The sequence below is a fragment of the Oryctolagus cuniculus genome, chromosome 6 (assembly GCF_964237555.1).
Source record: "Oryctolagus cuniculus chromosome 6, mOryCun1.1, whole genome shotgun sequence".
Taxonomy (NCBI): Eukaryota; Metazoa; Chordata; class Mammalia; order Lagomorpha; family Leporidae; genus Oryctolagus; species Oryctolagus cuniculus.
In genome coordinates this window covers 28,591,095-28,609,835 of record NC_091437.1, presented here as the reverse complement: position 1 = coordinate 28,609,835, position 18,741 = coordinate 28,591,095, and the positions used below count along the sequence as shown (strand labels likewise).

General features: G+C 43.7%; 1 long non-coding RNA gene and 1 pseudogene across 2 annotated transcripts in view; one reads left to right on the top strand and one right to left on the bottom strand.

Annotated features, from left to right (window-relative positions):
* Positions 1-1,346: 1,346 nt before the first annotated feature.
* The window catches only part of LOC127490686 (uncharacterized), a 32,489-nt gene continuing 15,094 nt past the window's right edge, over positions 1,347-18,741 (top strand). The window contains exons 1-3 of one of the 2 annotated variants that reach the window (XR_007918975.2): positions 1,348-1,697; positions 1,929-1,991; positions 7,200-8,134. This is a non-coding gene — a long non-coding RNA (uncharacterized lncRNA). Of the gene's footprint in view, positions 1,698-1,928; positions 1,992-7,199; positions 8,135-18,741 lie in introns of those variants that run through there. The other variant, XR_007918976.2, reaches the window with a different exon arrangement.
* LOC138850266 (U2 spliceosomal RNA) lies at positions 14,466-14,610 on the bottom strand (annotated as a pseudogene).

Below are 18,741 nucleotides of genomic sequence, written 5' to 3'. Positions count from 1 at the left end.
TCTCGCTCTCACTCTTGTTTTCACTCTGCCTATCAAGTGGATGGGAATAAATGAATATTTTTAAATCATCAAACTGAATGAAATCACGTAGGGACTTTTTGTAGAGAAGATGACCAATCCCAGGGCATCCCAGCATCTTGAGGTATCTATAGAACAGGGGAAAGTCAGTGCAGTAGGAGTAAATCCAGAAGAGAATGGGCCCTAAAAGCCATGTGGAGAAACTGTTCTACAATGAGGAAGAAAGCTGTATTTTCTGTAGCTGAGAGTTTATTCAGATGAGACTTGAGATGGAAAGATCAAAGACCTTGGCGAGCTTGGCAAAGCAGATTCAATGACGTGGGAACATGAATGCCTGATCTAAAGTGACAATCTAGTAGGAGAGTATTACACAGCTTGAGTTCTCATTAAAGATTACATGGATTGCCATGATAAATGGTTGTTATGCATGTTAGTAATTAATAGCTAATTCCACATTTCTTGGTATTAGTAAGTCAAAGTATATAGGTTGTTTCCTGTATTGGTGACTGACAAAGGCAAATACTGAGTATACTATTTTATTCTACAATTGGCAGTCATGGGAATCATACTTTTCAATCTGTCCCCTCTTCTGAGGTAGTTATGCATACCTAGTCTGGGTCTCAAATTAGAAAAACAAGAACTTTCCTTATGGAGAGCTCTTTGATGAACTTCCTACTTTATCTAGTTTATCTCAACGAGTGGTTTTCCAGCCACCTCACTCCTAGGAATTTACCCAAAGTGAAATCAGCAGATGGAAGCGTGATCTGTGCCTGCGTGTTCACTGCAGCTCAATTCACAATAGCCAAGAATGGAATCAACCCAAATGTCCATCAACTGATGAATGAATAAAGAAACTATGGAATTCACAGACTGAAATACTACTTAGCCAGAAAAAGAATGAAATCTTGTCTTTTGCAACAAAAGGGATGCAACTGGAAATCATCATACTTAGTGAAATATGCCAGTCCTCAAAAAAAAAAAAAAAAAAAAAGAAGACAAATACCATATGTTTCCCCTGATCTGTGGTAACTACTAGAGTACAAAACTATATACTGTATAAGAGACAAACAAAACTGAAAATAACTGAAAATAGATCTTTGTAAAAAGTAAGAGTAGGAATGAGAGAGGGAGGAGGAGGAAGGGAGGGAGCCTGGGCAGCAGGGAAGGGGGGGTAGGAAGCATCACTATGTTCCTAAATCTGTGTATATGAGATATGTGAAATGTGCATAACTTACATAAGTTTTCTAAAGAGACAAAAAAACTAGTGGTCTTCAAGGTTTTTTTTCTGAGGACCCCATGTGATGCATTACTGTTTGCAAGCTGGTTCTCTGTTTACTTGTGTTTATACCAGGATGAGGCTGTTCCCAATAGCAACCACTGTGATCCTGAAGCCTCCTCTTCTAGAACACTGTGTAGTCCTCAGGGCTCACAACCTTCCCCAGGGCCCAGTGAAGAGTCTGGGACTGCTGTCTCCAAACAACCCGTGCCAGCTCTTTTCCACAGAAGCGTTCAACCAAGAGGCTTCTCTTCCAACGATTGTTTCATTTGCCTCACCCAACCACCACTGTTTTCATGCAGTTACTAAATGTTATCAATGTGTTTGGCCTATCTTAGTGTCAGAAAAAGCAATTTTGAATGATATGGACACCATCTTGCCTTGCCAAACTTGGACCCAATAGGTAAGACTGACAATTAAATTGATACAACAAATGTGTTACAGGCTAACCTAAGCAGAATGTGGGGTGATGGGAGACTCAAACTGCAAGGGACAGGAGGTTGGGAAGGCAGGGACTCCAACAGACAAGAGTTTACCTAGGCAAACAGGAAGGGAAATCCTTACCTCTCAACTGGGAAAATCATTTGAAAAGCTTTCTGGGTAAGAGAATAAATTTTATCATTTTTCTCTTCAGGGTGACTTGGCCTCAAGGCTTCTTAGTGAACCTCAAACCACCTTAAAAATCAGTAATTCACAGGTATGGATGAGTATCAGTTTATAGCCTTTAATTTTAAAAGATGGATGTTGTCAACATCCATGTGTCAACAGTTCCTATCCAATCCTCTCTATTGTTGGGTAGAATTAACCTTCAGTTTTCATGTCCCATTCAGCACAAAGACCAAGTGAAAAGATCTAGAATCAATCAAGGTGGGATATGTAATAGCAGATTCTCCCTCATCAATGGAGAGACTCTTAAAGGAGTAGACCTCAGTGCTAAGTGGATTGGATGTAACTTCTACCCAGGGGCCCCATTAAAAAAAATCCCACAAAAAATAATATTGATAATAATGTAGTGTAACAGCCTGAATGCAAATAAACATGCTTCTCCACATTGGAACTTGAAAGAGAGAGGAGGGGGAATACAGTGTTTTTCTCAGAAATAAAAAGCAGCCAGTCAATGAAAAAGGCATGAGAGTATTAGAAAATTAATCAGATGAATCGTATGAGGGAGCATGACAGTCATGTCACTGAAGCATCACTTCACAAATCATCAACTCACTTCAAGGTAAAAATATATCTCTGCAAAGCAGGACTGTGGTGGTCACTGCCTTAACGAAGTGAGCACTTAACATCACCAACAGTGAAAACACTTGACACCTTACCTCCTGCTAAGACACAATTATTACTAATATTTGTGCATGATATGCATACACACAAATGATATTCTTACAAAAACTAAGTTTAACTTCTTTCTAATCATGAGGGGGAAAGAATTGCTAACTTCAGAAGGTGCAATACCCTAGAGATAATTAGCTAGGACTTCTCCTTTAAGTTACTGATACAAAAAATAAGGGAGAGGGACAATCTCCCTGGAGATGGACTGAAGGTCAGTAATGGCCCCAATGCAATCAGAGCAGCGCAGTTGGGTCAAGAACTGAAAGAAAACCGTACCTGTTGGAAACAACCAATGACATCTGAATATGGGCCATACATAAAGTACCATCATGGAAGTAACATTAACTTCTACACTAGGAAAATATCCTGATTATGTAGGAGAATGTCCTTGTTCACGGGACATGCATACTGCTTTATTTAGTAGTGATGTGTCATGGTGTGTAAAACATACTTCCCAATGGTACACTAGAAATTACTTTGAGACTGAGTTAGGCAGAGAAGGAAGAAACAAAGAAGGGAGGGAGGAAGGGAGGGAGGGAGGGACAGAGGGAGGGAACAAGCAGAAGTGTAAAGAGAGAGGAGCAAATTTGGCCAGTGTTTAGACACAGTGAATCTTTGAGAAAGGATTATGTTTATTTTACTCTTTTGTCAACTTTTCTATGATCTTGAAATTAAAAAAATTTTTGAGCCATTCTAGTTATTTCTTCAGTTCAGGCACAAACTGCTGAAATGAGTCACAGTGGTTTCAAATGAAGTCATTTGAGTTTATGACAAAGTAGCTATGAATACTACTTGTTTAAATAAAATTATTTTAAAACTTCAAAAAAATAAATTAGGAGAGGAATTTTAAGTAGAAAACTCCAGATTTTTGTTGTTGTTGTTGTTGGAGAGAGAAAAGAAAAGTTGCTCAAAGGAAAAATGAGGTCAATAGATAGTTATTTTAAGATGTGAAAAATAACACACTTGCGTGCTGATGGGAAAGACTTGGTGGACCAGAGGCAATCAATAACACTGGTTTGCTAGAAAGTGCTGTCCTTGAGGACATGATGTGCAGGGTGTTTGAGCCCAAGTAGGAAAGTGGCCTTAGCAAAGAGCATAGGCTTCTGTTTTGTCTTTAAAGATTAATTTATGTATTCAAAAGGCAATGTTACAGAGACACAGGGACAGGAAGAGAGAGAGGTCTTCCATCTGCTGGCTCACTTCCCAAATGGCCTCAATGGCCAGGACCAGGGTGTGGCCAGGCTGAACCTAGGAGCCTGGAACTCTATCTGTGCCTTCCATGCTGGTGGTAGGAGTCCAAGCACTTAGGCTACCTTTCACTGCTTTCCCAGGTGCATTAGCAGGGAGCTGGATCAGAAGCAGGGCCACCAAGACCCCAACCAGCACCCACATGGGATGGTGACATCACAGACGGCACCTTAACCTGCTACACTACAATGCCAGCCCTGAGCCTAGACTAGCCACATAATATAAGAGGGTGTGTAAGACATAGATCAGTAGATCAATGTGGTTATGGTCACACTCCTCTGATCACTCACCACTGAATGAAAAAGTAAGATGCACTACTGATGGCGAGGATGGTGATGCGCTGAGGGGTGACAGTCAAGGTAGAATGGGGAGGGGTAAGACAGGAAATGGGTCAGGAAATGCTTTATCATCACCAAGCAGCATTAACGACCATTTGAGATTTGTAATCATAGAGAACAGCTTACAATACTGTCATGTTTTCTCTTACCACACTAATCTATGTGAATACAAGCCTGGTGTAGGCCAAGTTGTTTTTTTTTTTTTTTTAAGACTAGTTATTTGAAGGCAGAGCCACAGAGAGGGAGGGAAGAGGGGAGGCAGAGGGAGAGCAAGAGTGAGAGCGAGCGTGAGAGCGAGAGGGAAAAAGAATCTTCCACCTGCTGGTTCACTCCCTAGATGGCCTCAATGGCCAGAGCTGCACCAATCTGAAGCCAGGGGCCAGGAGCTTCTTCCAGGCCTCCACATGGGTGCAGTGGCCCAAGGACTTGGGCCATCTTCTACTGCTTTCTCAGGCCATAGCAGAGAGCTGGATCGGAAATGAAGCAGCTGGGACTCGAACCAGTGCCCACATGGGATGTTGGCACCGCAGGTGGTGGCTTTACCCACTATGCCACAGTGCCAGCCCCAGGCCAAACTTTGGTTTGATGGAGTTTTGGTTTATAAATCTAAAGTTTGGGACTTATGAAGCTTTGGGGTTTTATAATCAAATATACTAAAGTAAGAGAGGATCAGAGTTCAGCATATATAAAATGAAAGGGTATAATGATTGAGCACAGATTTCTAGCTGGATAAAGAAAAGCAAGGGCATGAGGACAGTGGAGATTATGAAAAGATGGTAGAACAAATAGATTTATGTACTGGAGTCACGGATTTTTTTCAAGTTAGGTACCTAGAGGGAGTGAGCGGGGAAAACTGGAGGGAGTAGCCAGAAAGCTTGAGGCTTGCAGCTGATAACAGGAAAGTTTTCCAGTAACTGACCACAGGAAATCTGTATCTGACCTTGGACAGGACTAGCTGGCTTAGGACAGCCAAGTATTAGAGGATCAAGGTCAAGGAATGAACACACTAGTGTGCTCAAAGGAACATCTGTGTGAATATTGAGATAAAAAAGATGGCCAGACTAGCCCTCGAGAGGATAATCAAGAGCCAGCAGTTAAATCCTCAGCAAGGGAAGGCAGGCGGCGCGGTTCTGTGGGCGCTGGTATGAGGTGATGCTGTGAGGGTGAACTCTGATGACACAGGCACTCAGCTGAGTGTCCTCAGGCGGGAAGGCGACAGAGTGCTCTGGGAGTGGCAGTGAGGAGCAAGGGAGAGAATTTATTTCCAGGCCCAGTGATGATGAGGGCTAAGGAGAAACCAGTTATATCTGGAGACAAATAAACAGAAATACTCTTCAGGGAGAACCAGGTGTCAGTCGAAAAAGAAAGGAAATGTTCACCAAAAGGCTGAGGGGGCTGGCATTGTCCTGCTGCCAATCAAGCCACCTCCTGTGATGCCAGCATCTTCTATCAGAGTGCCAGCTACTCAGTTGCCAGTCCAGCTCCTTGTTAATGCACCTGAGAAGGCAGCAGAAGATGCCCAAGTACTTCAGCCCCTGCCTCTCACGTGGGAGACTCAGACGAAGCTCCTGGTTTCAACTTGGCCCAACCCTGGCTGTTGCAGCCATTTGGCGAGTGAACCAGCAAATGAAGATCTCTCTCTCCCTCTTTGTCATGCTGCATTCCTAATAAGTTTTTTTTTTCTTTTTAAGAAAAGAGGTTGAGGACATAGGGAATTTTACCAATAACTGACTGACTGGAGAGTTTCAGGAACTGAAGAGGCAGAGAAATAGTGCAGGAAACATAAATCTACTAAGTAACAAGGGAGTTACTCTTTGAGTGAAGAGAGATGACAAGGAGCTTTTGGAAACTGACATCAAAATGAATTTAACTTTTTTTTTTTTTTTTTTTTTTTTTTGACAGGCAGAGTGGACAGTGAGAGAGAGAGAGACAGAGAGAAAGGTCTTCCTTTGCCGTTGGATCACCCTCCAATGGCCGCCGCTGCAGCCGGCGCACCGCGCTGATCCGATGGCAGGAGCCAGGAGCCAGGTGCTTTTCCTGGTCTCCCATGGGGTGCAGGGCCCAAGCACCTGGGCCATCCTCCACTGCACTACCTGGCCATAGCAGAGAGCTGGCCTGGAAGAGGGGCAACCGGGACAGAATCCGGCGCCCCAACCGGGACTAGAACCCGGTGTGCCGGCGCCGCAAGGTGGAGGATTAGCCTATTGAGCCACGGCGCCGGCTCAATGAATTTAACTTTGATGCTGTCATGGTACACAGTGGTTACAAGGCTATGACTTCAGGGTGAGAAGCTGTGGTCTTGTCAGAAAGACTCAGGATTCTGGGGTTCTCACTTACCTAACACTGACGTCTTCCTTTAAGCACTCGAAGAATCCCTTTTGACTTCTGTCAGTGCAGATACGGAGGCCAGAGACCAGGGACATGTGCTGTCTGGTGTGAGTGTTGCTTTCCACTGCCTTGGACATAGCTCATAGCAGAGGGAGCGAGGTGCTGCCTTCGCAGCCTGTTTGAAGACGGAGTCACTCCTGAAGCCGAGGTGTCTCAGGAGCTCTGAACATTAGGATGATCGCTGCACTGCCAATCTGCCAGTTCGTGCATGGGCTGTCACCTGGGCCCCGTGGGAACCCGAGGGCAACAGGCATGAGCAGAAAAATGTTCACATTTTCCTGGGCTTGGATAGGTACTCCTGAGAGGTGGAAAGTTCAGTTAGAACCTCCCAAATGATTTTCTTTTGAAGCTTAGAAGTTGGTTACTTTCTATCACCAAGATCAGAAACACAATGTCCTAATCAGCAGCTGTGGGCATTCTGAAACATCCTAATATTTTAGAGGAAATTAAAAGTAAGCCTAGCCTGCTATCGATGTTAAAAATCACAAATAGACACACACACTGTGAGTCACTGTAATAACTCTCTAGTTTTAATTCACTGAATCACTGCAGATTCAATTTGGCATCAAATAACAGCCCATTCTTCTCTGCCACAGTAGTCGTTTGGAGCCGATGAGGAGACAGATAGCACTTTGGCTTCAGAGAAGGAGACAGAAGTTCCCTCAGGTGACATTTTGCTTGGGAGAAAGTCTGGAAATGTAAGCTTGCTCTGCTTCTCTGAGCAACACTAACCAAAATTGGAGACTTTGACCCTGCCGCCTCTTCTGAAATCAAGTGAATTAATTAGGAGCTGCGATGCCTGAGTTTCATTATGTCCTTAATACTTAGAAGTCACCAGACTGTTCTCACCTGCAGCTCCTCCAGCCACGCAAGTGAAAAAGAAAGCTGCCTGGAAAAGTCAGAGGGGGTTTCTGAGTCACTGCTGACTGGAATTCCAGGTTTCCACCCCAAATTCCAAGTGAGAGAGCTCGTTGGCATCTGCAGTTCCAGGCAAAGCAAGCAAACTGCTGTTTTCAGAGGAGACCTCACCTCAGAGAAGTTGGCAGCGGGAGGCAGATGCCAAGTTCAAAGCAAGTCCCTGTAGACAGTGTCTACAAAACGACTACGGTTCTTGATGGAAGCGATACGCCAAGAGGGACATAAACAGCTTGCTAAAGCGGTGATGGGGATTTAGTTCACCTTGATACCAATTCACCGCAAGTCAATTCTCCTGATGCCAATTTACCTAATTAATTCACCTAAAACTAGCATTTTCTAGTTCCATGGTTCTCAGTCCTAGCTGGGTCTTCCAGATTCTAACCTGGGCTTTTGTTTTTTGTTGTTTTGAGAGGCAGAGAGAGATGGATAGACAGAGACAGCTCTAGTAAGCTGATTCACTCCCCCAGGTGCCCATATGGCTGGGACTGGACAGGGCTGAAGTGGAGCCTCCCGTGTGGGTGGTAGGGACCCCCATTACTTGAGCCGTCCCAGGGTCTGCATCAACAGGAAGATAGAATTGAGTCCAGCTATTAAACCCAGGCACTCTGCTATGCGGACGAGGGTGTCTTAACTGCTAGAGAACCTTGCTTTTCAGTTAGGCACATCCTTTTTTTTTTTTTTTTTTTTTTTTTGACAGGCAGAGTGGACAGTGAGAGAGACAGAGAGGAAGGTCTTCCTTTTCCATTGGTTCACCACCACCACCACCACCACCACCCCCCCCAGTGGCCACTGCGGCGGGCGCACCATGCTGATCTGAAGCCAGGAGACAGGTGCTTCTCCTGGTCTCCCAAGCGGGTGCAGGGCCCAAGCTGGACTGGAAGAGGAGCAGCCGGGACAGAATCCGGCGCTCCAACTGGGACTAGAACCCGGGGTACTGGAGCCGCAGGCAGAGGATTAGCCTAGTGAGTCGCAGCGCCAGCCAAGGCACATCCTGCATCTAGCAGCAAACATATGACCATGTAGCTTTGTGCGGTGGAGAGTGACAGTAAGATGTAAACAGAAATGTTAGGTGAGACTAACAGGAAACCTTCTTAAAACACTTCCCTGGGTGTCTGCGTCCCACATCTGAGTACCTGGGTTAAATTCCCAGCTTCACCACCTCCTGACTCCAGCTTCTTCCTAGTGCATATCCAGGGAGACAACTGTGATGGATCAAGTACCCAAGTGGGAGACCTGTATCGCTTTCTGGCTCAGTTTTTCTCCTCCATGGCAAGCATTTGGGGAGTGAACCAGCAGGTGGAAGCTCTGATTTTCTCTCTCTCTCTCTCGCCTCTTAAAATACATATATATATATATTTTTTTTTTGGAAGACTTCCCACTTGAGATCGGCACTGTGTTGTAGAGTTAAGCTGCCATCTGCAGTGCCAGCACCCCATATGGGTGCCGGTTTGATTCCTGGCTGCTACACTTCTGATCCAGCTCCCTGCTAATGACTTGGGAAAGTAGTGGAAGATGGTCCAAGTCCTTGGGCCTCTGCACTCACGTGGGAGACTCAAGAAGAAGCTCCTGGCTCCTGGCTTCGGATCAGCCCAGCTCCACCCATTGTGGCCAACTGGGGGAGTGAACCATTTGAGGAAAACCTCTCTTTTTGCCTCTCTCTGTAACTCTTTCAAATACATAAATCTTTAAAAAGAAAAAATGAAAAGTAGACTTCCCACCTTCCTTCCTGAAATGCTTGGAAATCTAGCAGTCATGTTGAACTTGGAGACCTTGACAATGGCGAAGTCCCTAGCTGAGGAAGGCAGAGCAGATCCAGTCCTGGATCCCTGATGACACAGTAAGGCTACTGACTGCCCACTACCAGACTTCCTGTTATGAGAGGGATTTAACTTCCATCAGGTCTAAGGCACTTTTGAGTCTTTTAAAAAAATTACTCTAAACTATTCCTAAATGATATACCAGATATGCTTTAATAGTTATATTATTTCTCTTTCTTTGTGTGTTTGACTTCATCTTGAGTCTATTTTTGTGTATTTTTCAACTTTATGATAAAATATGCATGACATTTAATAACCATTTTTGAATTTTTTTAATTTTTAGAATTTTCAACAATCATCATCCATCTCTATAACCTTTCTCAGTCTCTAAAACTGAAACCCTGTGGCGACATACGCCCCACCCAGACCTAGGCAACCACCAATTCTATTTTCTGTCTCAGTGATTTTTCACTACTCTGTTACATTCTGAACAGCCAGTTACAGAAGACTCCAAAGTCTCATGGCCCAATCATGGAGTCTTCATCTCTGAAAGCCAGCAAAGCCAGCAGCTGCCCTGGGAATGTGCGCTCCAAATCCTGCAGCCCCGATTGAGCTCAGGGGTAGCTTATAAAGGCAAAAACCACACCCTGTTGGGAGTTAATTACAAAGCTAAGCATTCCTTACAGAGGCTGCAACAAGCAAGGTACACTTCTCCCCGGGGGAGGGGGCATTAACACATTTCCCCAGTAATTAGTGTAAACAGTCCTCACAGATAGCATTCTTACAAGGTTAGTTTTTGAGTAGATAATAGCTGTGCAACTGGTTAAAAAAATAGAGGGCAAACACAATGACTAGAGATCATCCAGAGACAAATAGAGTGACGGGGTGGGGGGGTGAGGGGGGTGGGGTGGTGGTGGTGGTGCTGTGGCACAGTGGGTTAACAACCTGGCCTGAAGCACTAGCATCCCATGTGGGCGCCGGTTTGAGACCTGGCTGCTCCCGGCTATGGTGTGGGATGGGAAAGCAATAGAAGATGGCCCAAGACCTTGGGCCCCTGCATCCATGTAGGAGACCCGGAAGAAGCTCCTGGATCCTGGCTTCGGATCAGCACAGCTCTGGCCATTGTGGGCAACTGGGGAGTGAACCAGCGGATGGAAGACTCTCTCTCTCTCTCTCTCTCTCTCTCTCTCTGCCTCTCCTCTCTCTGTGTAACTCTTTCAAATAAATAAATAACTAAATCTTAAAAAAAAAAAAAAAAAAAAGAGTGACTCAGGTCAGGCCATAGCTTACTTCATACTCTCTGCATGTAAGTGGAGTCAGTGTTTTTCAACAACTGACTTACTTCACTTAGCATCTGTACTGCAGCGTATGTCGGAATTTCTTACCTTTTTAAGATCAAATAACATTCCATCTGTATGTGTAATAATCCACTTGCCTCTGGGGCAGGCCCTGGATTTTGCTTACCTGTTCATCTATTGATAGACACTTGGTTTGCTTCTGCGTTGTAGCTGCTCTGAGTAATGCTGCTATGATTATGAGTGTAAAAATATTTCTGCGAGTGCTACTTCCAGTTCTGTTGGGTATAAGCCAGGGACGCAGTTGCAGGATCATATGGTAATCTTATTTTTAGTTTTTTGAGGAACAGTCACTGTCTTCCACGATCTCCCCCAACAATGCACAAGGATTCTAATTTCTCAACATCCTCACCAGCATTTACTATTTTCTGTTTTGACAGCAGTCATTCTGGTGGGTGTAGGGGCTTTTGCATTTCCCTAACGACTAAGTGATGGTGACCATCTTTTCTGGGGCTCGTTGGCCATTTGGGTATCTTCTCTGAAATGCCTATGCAAGTCCTTTGTTCATTTTTAGTTGAATGTTTTGGTTTTTTGATGTTGAATTTGGGGACTTCTCTATATATTCTGGGTTCTAAAGTCATAAAAACAATTTTAAAAGACACAAAGAAGCATAAAACCCTAAAGAGAGTATCAGGTTTGTCTCTCTTTAAAACAAATATTAAGATTTTTAGTATATTTCCTTCCAACTTTTTTTTTTCTGCTTTACATAGCAAAGTGCTTGGCTCATAGGAAGTGCTAAAAATTATTGGTTTATGGGCCGGCACCGTGGCTCACTTGGTTAATCTTCTACCTGCAGTGCCAGCATCCCATATGGGCCCCGGGTTCTAGTCCCAGTTGCTCCTCTTCCAGTCCAGCTCTCTGCTGTGGCCTGGGAGGGCAGTGGAGGATGGCCCAGGTGCTTGGGCCCCTGCACCCGCATGGGAGACTGTGAGGAAGCACCTGGCTCCTGGCTTCGGATCGGTGTAGCTCCTGCCTTAGCGGCCATTTAGGGGGTGAACCAATGGAAGGAACACCTTTCTCTCTGTCTTTCTCTTTCACTGTCTAACTCTATCTGTCAAATAAATAAATAAAAATTATTGGTTTAATGACTGAAGGTGTTTCAAAAAGTTCATGGAAACAGGATTGAAATGTAAGTTTTAATTCCACAAAAAATTTTCATAATACATTTTCCACGAATTTTTGAAGATCCCTCATATATTGTTTTACCTTTTGATTTTTGCCTTTTGAAGACAACTTTGTTAGAGAATGCAAGATAGGTTCAGTAGTCATTATATCATTAATAATAAATATGTAATGAAGATATTAGTGCATAAGGCTTTGTCCAAATGTAGTTTCCAGAAATGGCTAAAATTCTTTGAACATCTCTAAAGCTTTGGGTACACAATGATAAAAGGCTGATTTTGACAAGCCATAATAAATAGAAACTTTCTTTGTGGCTAATATCTAAGATAATGGAGCTATGGAACAAAGGCAAGTGGAGATTGAAATTTCACCTTTATCACTGCTAAGTTTGATAGGGAATGTGCTTACATCTTCAGGCAAATACGCTTGCTTCACTGACCACTAGCAGGAAGCCCAGTCCAGGACTCCCTATCGCACCAGCAGTAGTGGAATAGAACGTGAGATCCGGGAAGAGTTTGATCCAAGAAGAGGAAAGGGAACAGGGATGATTGACACATGCCGCATTTACCCTTTCAAACCCCGATCAGGACTTTCCCTGCTGGCAGGAGTGAGACAGCAGGTGGAGAGGCTAGTAACAGCAAGGCATGAGAGCCCCATCCCATGGAAAATTGTTCTCTCACATCTGTGTAAGGTCAGAAATTTATCACAACAAAACTTAATAACAGGGGCTGTGGCACAGCAGGGGAAGTCACTGCCTATGGTGTCAGCATCGCATATGGGTGCTAGTTCGAGTCTCCCCTGCTCCACTTCCAACCCAGCTACTTGCTAATGGCCTGGGAAAGCAGTGGAAGATGGCCCAAGTGCTCATGATCCTGCACCCATGTGGGAGACCTAGATGAAGCTGCTGGCTCCTGGCTTCAGATGGGCCCAGCTCCGGCTGTTGCAGCCACATGGGAGTCAATCAGTAAGTGGAAAAGCTCTGTCTCTGTCTCTCTCTGTCTCTCTCTCTCAACTCTGCCTTTCAAATAAATAAGTTTTTTAAAAAAAATTAATACTGGGGCCGGCGCTGTGGTGCAGCAGGTTAATGTCCTGGCCTGAAACGCTGGCATCCCATATGAGCGTCTGTTCGAGTCCCAGCTGCTCCACTTCCTATCCAGCTCTCTGCTATGGCCTGGGAAAGCAGTAGAAAATGGCCCCTGTACCCACGTGGGAGACCTGGAAGAAGCTCCTGGCTCCTGGCTTCGGATCCGGCCGTTGCGACCATTTGGGGAGTGAACCAGAGGATGGAAGACCTCTCTCTCTCTGCCTCTCCTCTCTGTGTAACTGACTTTCAAATAAATAAATAAATCTTTAAAAAATTTAATAGTTAATGAGATCTAATTGTTTTTATTTTAATTACTAGTAAGATTGAATAGTTGAGCCTTTCTCACTACATTTTAAAATTCCCTGAAGAATCATATGTTCATGTGTCTTTGAACCTGAACAATTTTCTTATCAGTTTATATGGTTTCCTTGTACAATAAAAAGTCCCTTTATTATATTTTCTGTTAATGTGTTTTGGCAGTTCATTTGCTTTTTAGCTTCAGGTTACAAGAGGAATTTATGTAATCAAAACTATTCAGTGTTTTTTTTAATTTACTGACTTTAAGCTTCAAAAGCTCTCCCCAACAGGCATTTAATAGATGTGCACTTTAGCTTTAATCTAGTTCTTCTGTGGTTTGACTTACCTTGAATCCAAGTGGTATGTGTATTTGAATGGTATGGGTACCTGCATTGCCAAGTTTCCTTGCTTTCTCACTTACTCCAGAGACAAGCAAAAAAGAAGAAAGGAAGTAAAAAGAAATATAAATCTCCATGATTTTTGTTTTCTTAATTAAAATGAAATGGTTGTCTCTGCAAGTGAGCAGCTTTTTCTGGACACTTTCCTTTTCTGATTAGTCACCTAAAACTGTGCATATCTTCTTTAAATTAAAATGTTACTTAGAAAGTATACAATATAAATCCTCAGAACATTAAAGGGAAACACTAGTCTAACTTATCGTTAAGGCAAGCAAATATACCCAAGAAGGAGTAAATTCACATGCTCCATATGAAATGCATCGAATTGGAAAAATTAAATTTTAACCTAATTAGACACTGAGTACATTCACTTTGCGAGCATTGATTTTCTTCCACTTGTTTATTTTCTGAGTTGTTATTGGGAGTTTCAGCCATAATCTGACTCTCTCTGGAGATAAGAAAAGGGTTTAATGGGAACAGCACAGAAAGAATGAGGGTGTAGAGGAGAGGAAAGATAAGGGGGGGAGAAAAATGGTGAGGAGTAGAAATGAATGGGAAAGAGAAACATTACAGAAAAGAGGATGAATTGGAGTTGGGAGGAGAAAAGCAGCAGCAGAAGAGAAATTGATCCCTGTCATTCAAACTGGACTTACCTGCCAAGCGTCTTAAAACTGACTCACTCTGGGACCAACAACGTGGTCCCAGCTGCAGCCTGCGACACCATCATCTCACATGGGCTCCCGTTTTTGTCCTAGCTGCTCCACATGGAATCCGGCTCCCTGCTAATGGGCCTGGGAAAGCAGCAGAGGATGGCCCAAGGGCTTGGGTTCCTGCCACCCATAGGGGAGACCTGGAGTTCTGGATGATATTCCAGGATCCTGGCTGGTGCATCCCTGGCCATTGCAGCCATTTGGGGAGTGAACCAGCTGATGAAAGATGCTCTCTAACTCTGCCTTTCAAATAAATACTTTTTTTAAAAAAGACTCACATTTATTAAATGCTTTCTCTGTGCTGATGCTGTCCTAAGCTCTTTACAGACACTACACTTGATCTTAGCCAAAAGGCCAAGAAGTGATTCTTTACAGACACTAATTCATCTTAGTTTTTATTTCCTGATATGTAGTTAGTAATATAAAAATGTACTTGGAGGGGCCGGTTTTATGGTATAGCTGGTAAAGTTACCCATTCAAGACCTGGCTGCACCACTTCCAATCCAGCTCCCTGCTAATGCACCTGGGAAAGTATTGGAAGATGGCCCAACTGCTTGGGCCTTTGCACCTACCGGGGCATCCAGAGGAAGCTCCTGATTCCTGGTTTGACCTGACCCAGCCCTGGCCGTTGCAGCCATTTGGGGAGTGAAGTAGTGGATGAAAAATCTCTGTCTTTTCTTTCTCTCTCTCTCTCTCTCTCTGGAACTCTTTCAAATAAATAAATCTTTTTAAAAAGAGAAAAAATGCACTTTGTTGATATTAACACACAATACCAAATCTTTCAATAAATCTAACACCTATAAGGAGCAGGCTCCAGTTCTGCTACTTGGGAACTAAATACTTCTATTAATGTATTCAGAGAACCAGAAACAATGGCGTGTGGACTATTCTGGAAAATGGAAGAGAAAATCTTGCAGCCTCTGCCTTGGTCATCCTGAGGTCGAACGTGTAGAGCTCCAGACAAGGCCTCCTGCACTTGATGTTTTCTAAGCCCCTGACCCAGCCAGGCCCCCGGGACACAGGCCTAATGCACTGTGTTTCTTCTGATACATCAAGTCTGCATTTATTATAATTATCCGCCACACAAATATATGGCCTGAACACTGATTCTGAGATCACACACTAATCTGTCTAATATATCCACTGGGCCAAACACCACCATCAATTTTTCACACTGTTTCAAAGCCAAATACGCTGCTCAAATATTTAAAGGCATCTTGTATTCTGGTGAATCGTTGACACCGTAAGTTAGCCCAGTGAAATCATGATCTTTTGGTGGAAAGGATGGGAAAATGTGCAACTTTATGATAACTAAGGAAAGGCATATTAACCACAAGCCTGGTGTTTTTTAAAGATGAGAAAGGCTGATAACACCCAAAATTGAGCAAGCTGCAGAAGTTCTCAGAAACCATTGATCTTGTTTCCAGGGGCCACTTTTGAAACATGTATAAAAAGTTTAATGTGCATTTTCATCTAATTATTCCACTCTTTGGAACTTACCCTGAAGGCATGACTGCACTAATATGCAAAATATGATTTGTGTTCACTGTAGCACTGTTCTTTTTTTCAAATTTATTTATTTTATTTGAAAGACAGAATTAGAGAAAGGCAGAGACAGAGACAGAGAAGTCTTCCATTTGGTTCACTCCTCAAATGGCTGCAATGACCAGAGCTGGGCCAATCCAAAGCCAGGAGCCTGGACTTCTTCTGGGTCTCCCGTGTGGGTACAGGGGCCCAAGGACTTGGGCCATCTTCCACTGCTTTCCCAAACACATTAGCAGAGAGCTGGGTTGGAAGAGGAGCATCCAGAACTCCAACTGGCACCCACGTGGGATGCTGGTACTGCAGGTGACGGCTTTACCTGCTACACCACAACACCAGCCCCAGGAATGTGATTATTGTAAAGTCACATGAAATTCATGATGGCCTTCCAGATTTCTTCTCTGTGACACATCTAGATCATGTTTTATGAAATTCAGGCACTGAATTTATCTTTGCAAACAAATGCTATTTGTTTCTAATAGCAACAATCTGGATATAACACAAATGCCATCAGTAGAGAAACACTGAATGCATTATTACATTATATGTGGCCATTATAGGAAATTAAGACAGGAATTTTTTAAATTATTAGAGTTAGCCTGGAAAATCTCCATGTTATGTAAGTCTAAAAAGTCTACAGGGAATAGATATATTGTTTTTGTCTTTTTAAAAAAGATTTATTTAAAAGGCAGAGCAAGTGAGGGAGAGAGAAAGAGATCTTCTGTCTGTTGGTTCACTCCCCCAAATGGTCACAATGGCAAGGGCTGGGCCAGGCTGAAGTCAGAAGCTTGAATCTTTATCTGTGTCTCCCACGTGGGTGCAGGGGCCCAAAGACTTGGACCATCTGCTGCTGCTTTCCCAGGTGCATTAGCAGGGACCTGGATCAGAAATGGAGGAGCCAGGACAGAAACTGGCACCCGTATGGGATGACAACATTGCAGGAAGTGGCTTAATTTGCTGAGCCACAACACCAACCCCTTGTTTTTATCTTAAAAAATAAAACAAAAACAAAAAACCCAAACCTATGTGTACAAGAGAGATGTAGATAGAAATTTTTAAAAAAAAATGTGCATAGAGAAAAATGTATGAAAACATAGCTGAATTTTTTAAAGATTTATTTTATTTATTTGAAAGGCAGTGTTAGAGACAGTGAGAGGGAGAGACAGAGAGAGGTCTTCCATCCGCTGGTTCACTCCCCAGCTGGCTGCAACAGCTGGAACTGGGCCAATTCGAAGCCAGGAGCCAGGAGCTTCTTCTGGGTCTCCCACGTTGAGTGCAGGGGCCCAAGGACTTGGGCCATCTTCCACTTCTTTCCCAGGCCATAGTAGAGAGAGAGCTGGATTGGAAGTGGAGCAGCCAGGACTTGAACCGGTGCCCATGTGGGATGATGGCACTGCAGGTGGCAGCTTTACCTGCTACGCCACAGCGCTGGCCCCAAGCTGAAATTGTTAACATTGGATATACACAGAAGGGAAAATTAAACGAATCTAATGAGGAGATTAGTAAGTTTTCTTAATATACCTCTGGATTATTGAATTTATTTAAAAGAATATTACTTTTGGGGCCAAGGCTTTGGCACAGCAGGTAAGGCTGCTGCCTGCAGTTCTGGCATCCCATATGGGCTCCAGTTCAAGTTCCAGCTGCTCCACTTCTGATCCAACTCTCTACTATGGCCTGGGAAAGCAGTAGAAGATGTCCCCTGCACCTGTATGGGAGGCCCAGAGGAGGCTCGAGGCTCCTGGCTCCTGGCTTCAGATTGGCACAGCTGCAATTGTTGCAACCAATAGGGGAGTGAACCAGTGGATGGAAGAGCTCTCTCCCTCTGCCTCTCCTTCTCTCTCTGTGTAACTCTGACTTTCAAATAAATAAATAAATCTTTTTTTTAAAAAAAGAATATTACTTTTATAATAAAAATTCAGTGTCACCTAAAGTTAAATAAAGATTAGAAGCAATAGCACATCCTAAACATAAAAGCTATTTAATCAGTCCTTCTGTATGTTTATGCATTGGTTGTCAACTTTTTTTTTTTATTTGAGAGGGAGAAAGAGTATGAGAGACAGAGTTCCTATCCACTGGTTCACTCCCCGTGCCTCTACCGGCCTGAATGAAGTTGGGAGGTGAAAACTCAGTTCTAGCCTCCCAAGAGAATGGCTGGGGCTCAACTACTTGAGCTATCAGCTGCCTTGGCAGGAAGCTGGGATCAGACGTGGGAGCCCAGGTTCTTCAGGATGGGGTGCAGGTATCCGAATCCCTAGGCCACAAACCTCCCCGTGGTTGTCAATATTTTTCACCTCTGCTGTAAGCTACCAGCTGAGTGGTCATCGAATTGCTCATGTTCTTTGTGGGTTGAAGATGCTCAGGTCACATGACAATCATGCAACCTAACACACCACTCAGCTTTGTTTTCCAGGAGCTCACTTCTTTAAGAATTTTTTTGAATATTTATTTTAAAGGCAGAGAGAGAAAAAGGCCTTCCAGCCACTGGTTCACTCTCCAAATACCAACAACAGCTGTGGTTGGGCTAAGGTGAATCCAGGAGCCAGGAATCCATCTGGGTCTCCCCCGATGGTGACAGGAGTCCAGGTATCTGGGCCATCTTCCACTGCCTTCCCAGGCCATAGCTGAGAGCTGGACTGGAAGCAGAGCAGCCAGGGCTGAAACCAGTAAACATTGGTTCCCTTCACTCATTTTAATTAGGAAAACAGGTTTTAATAGCTCTATCTCTGCAAAGGGGGCAAAGAAACAGAGAAAATGATTATTATTAATAACTACTTAGCAAGCAGTATTATGCTAAAACTTTTGGGGTCTATCTTGCCAAATCTCCACAATTATAGAATGCCTGTGACACAAGTATTAGCACTTGAGAAATGAGGAAATTGAGACTGAAAAACTAAAAGTTTGGCTTGTCCAGGGTTCACCACCCCAACTCAGTAACAGAGCTATAACCGTTCATTA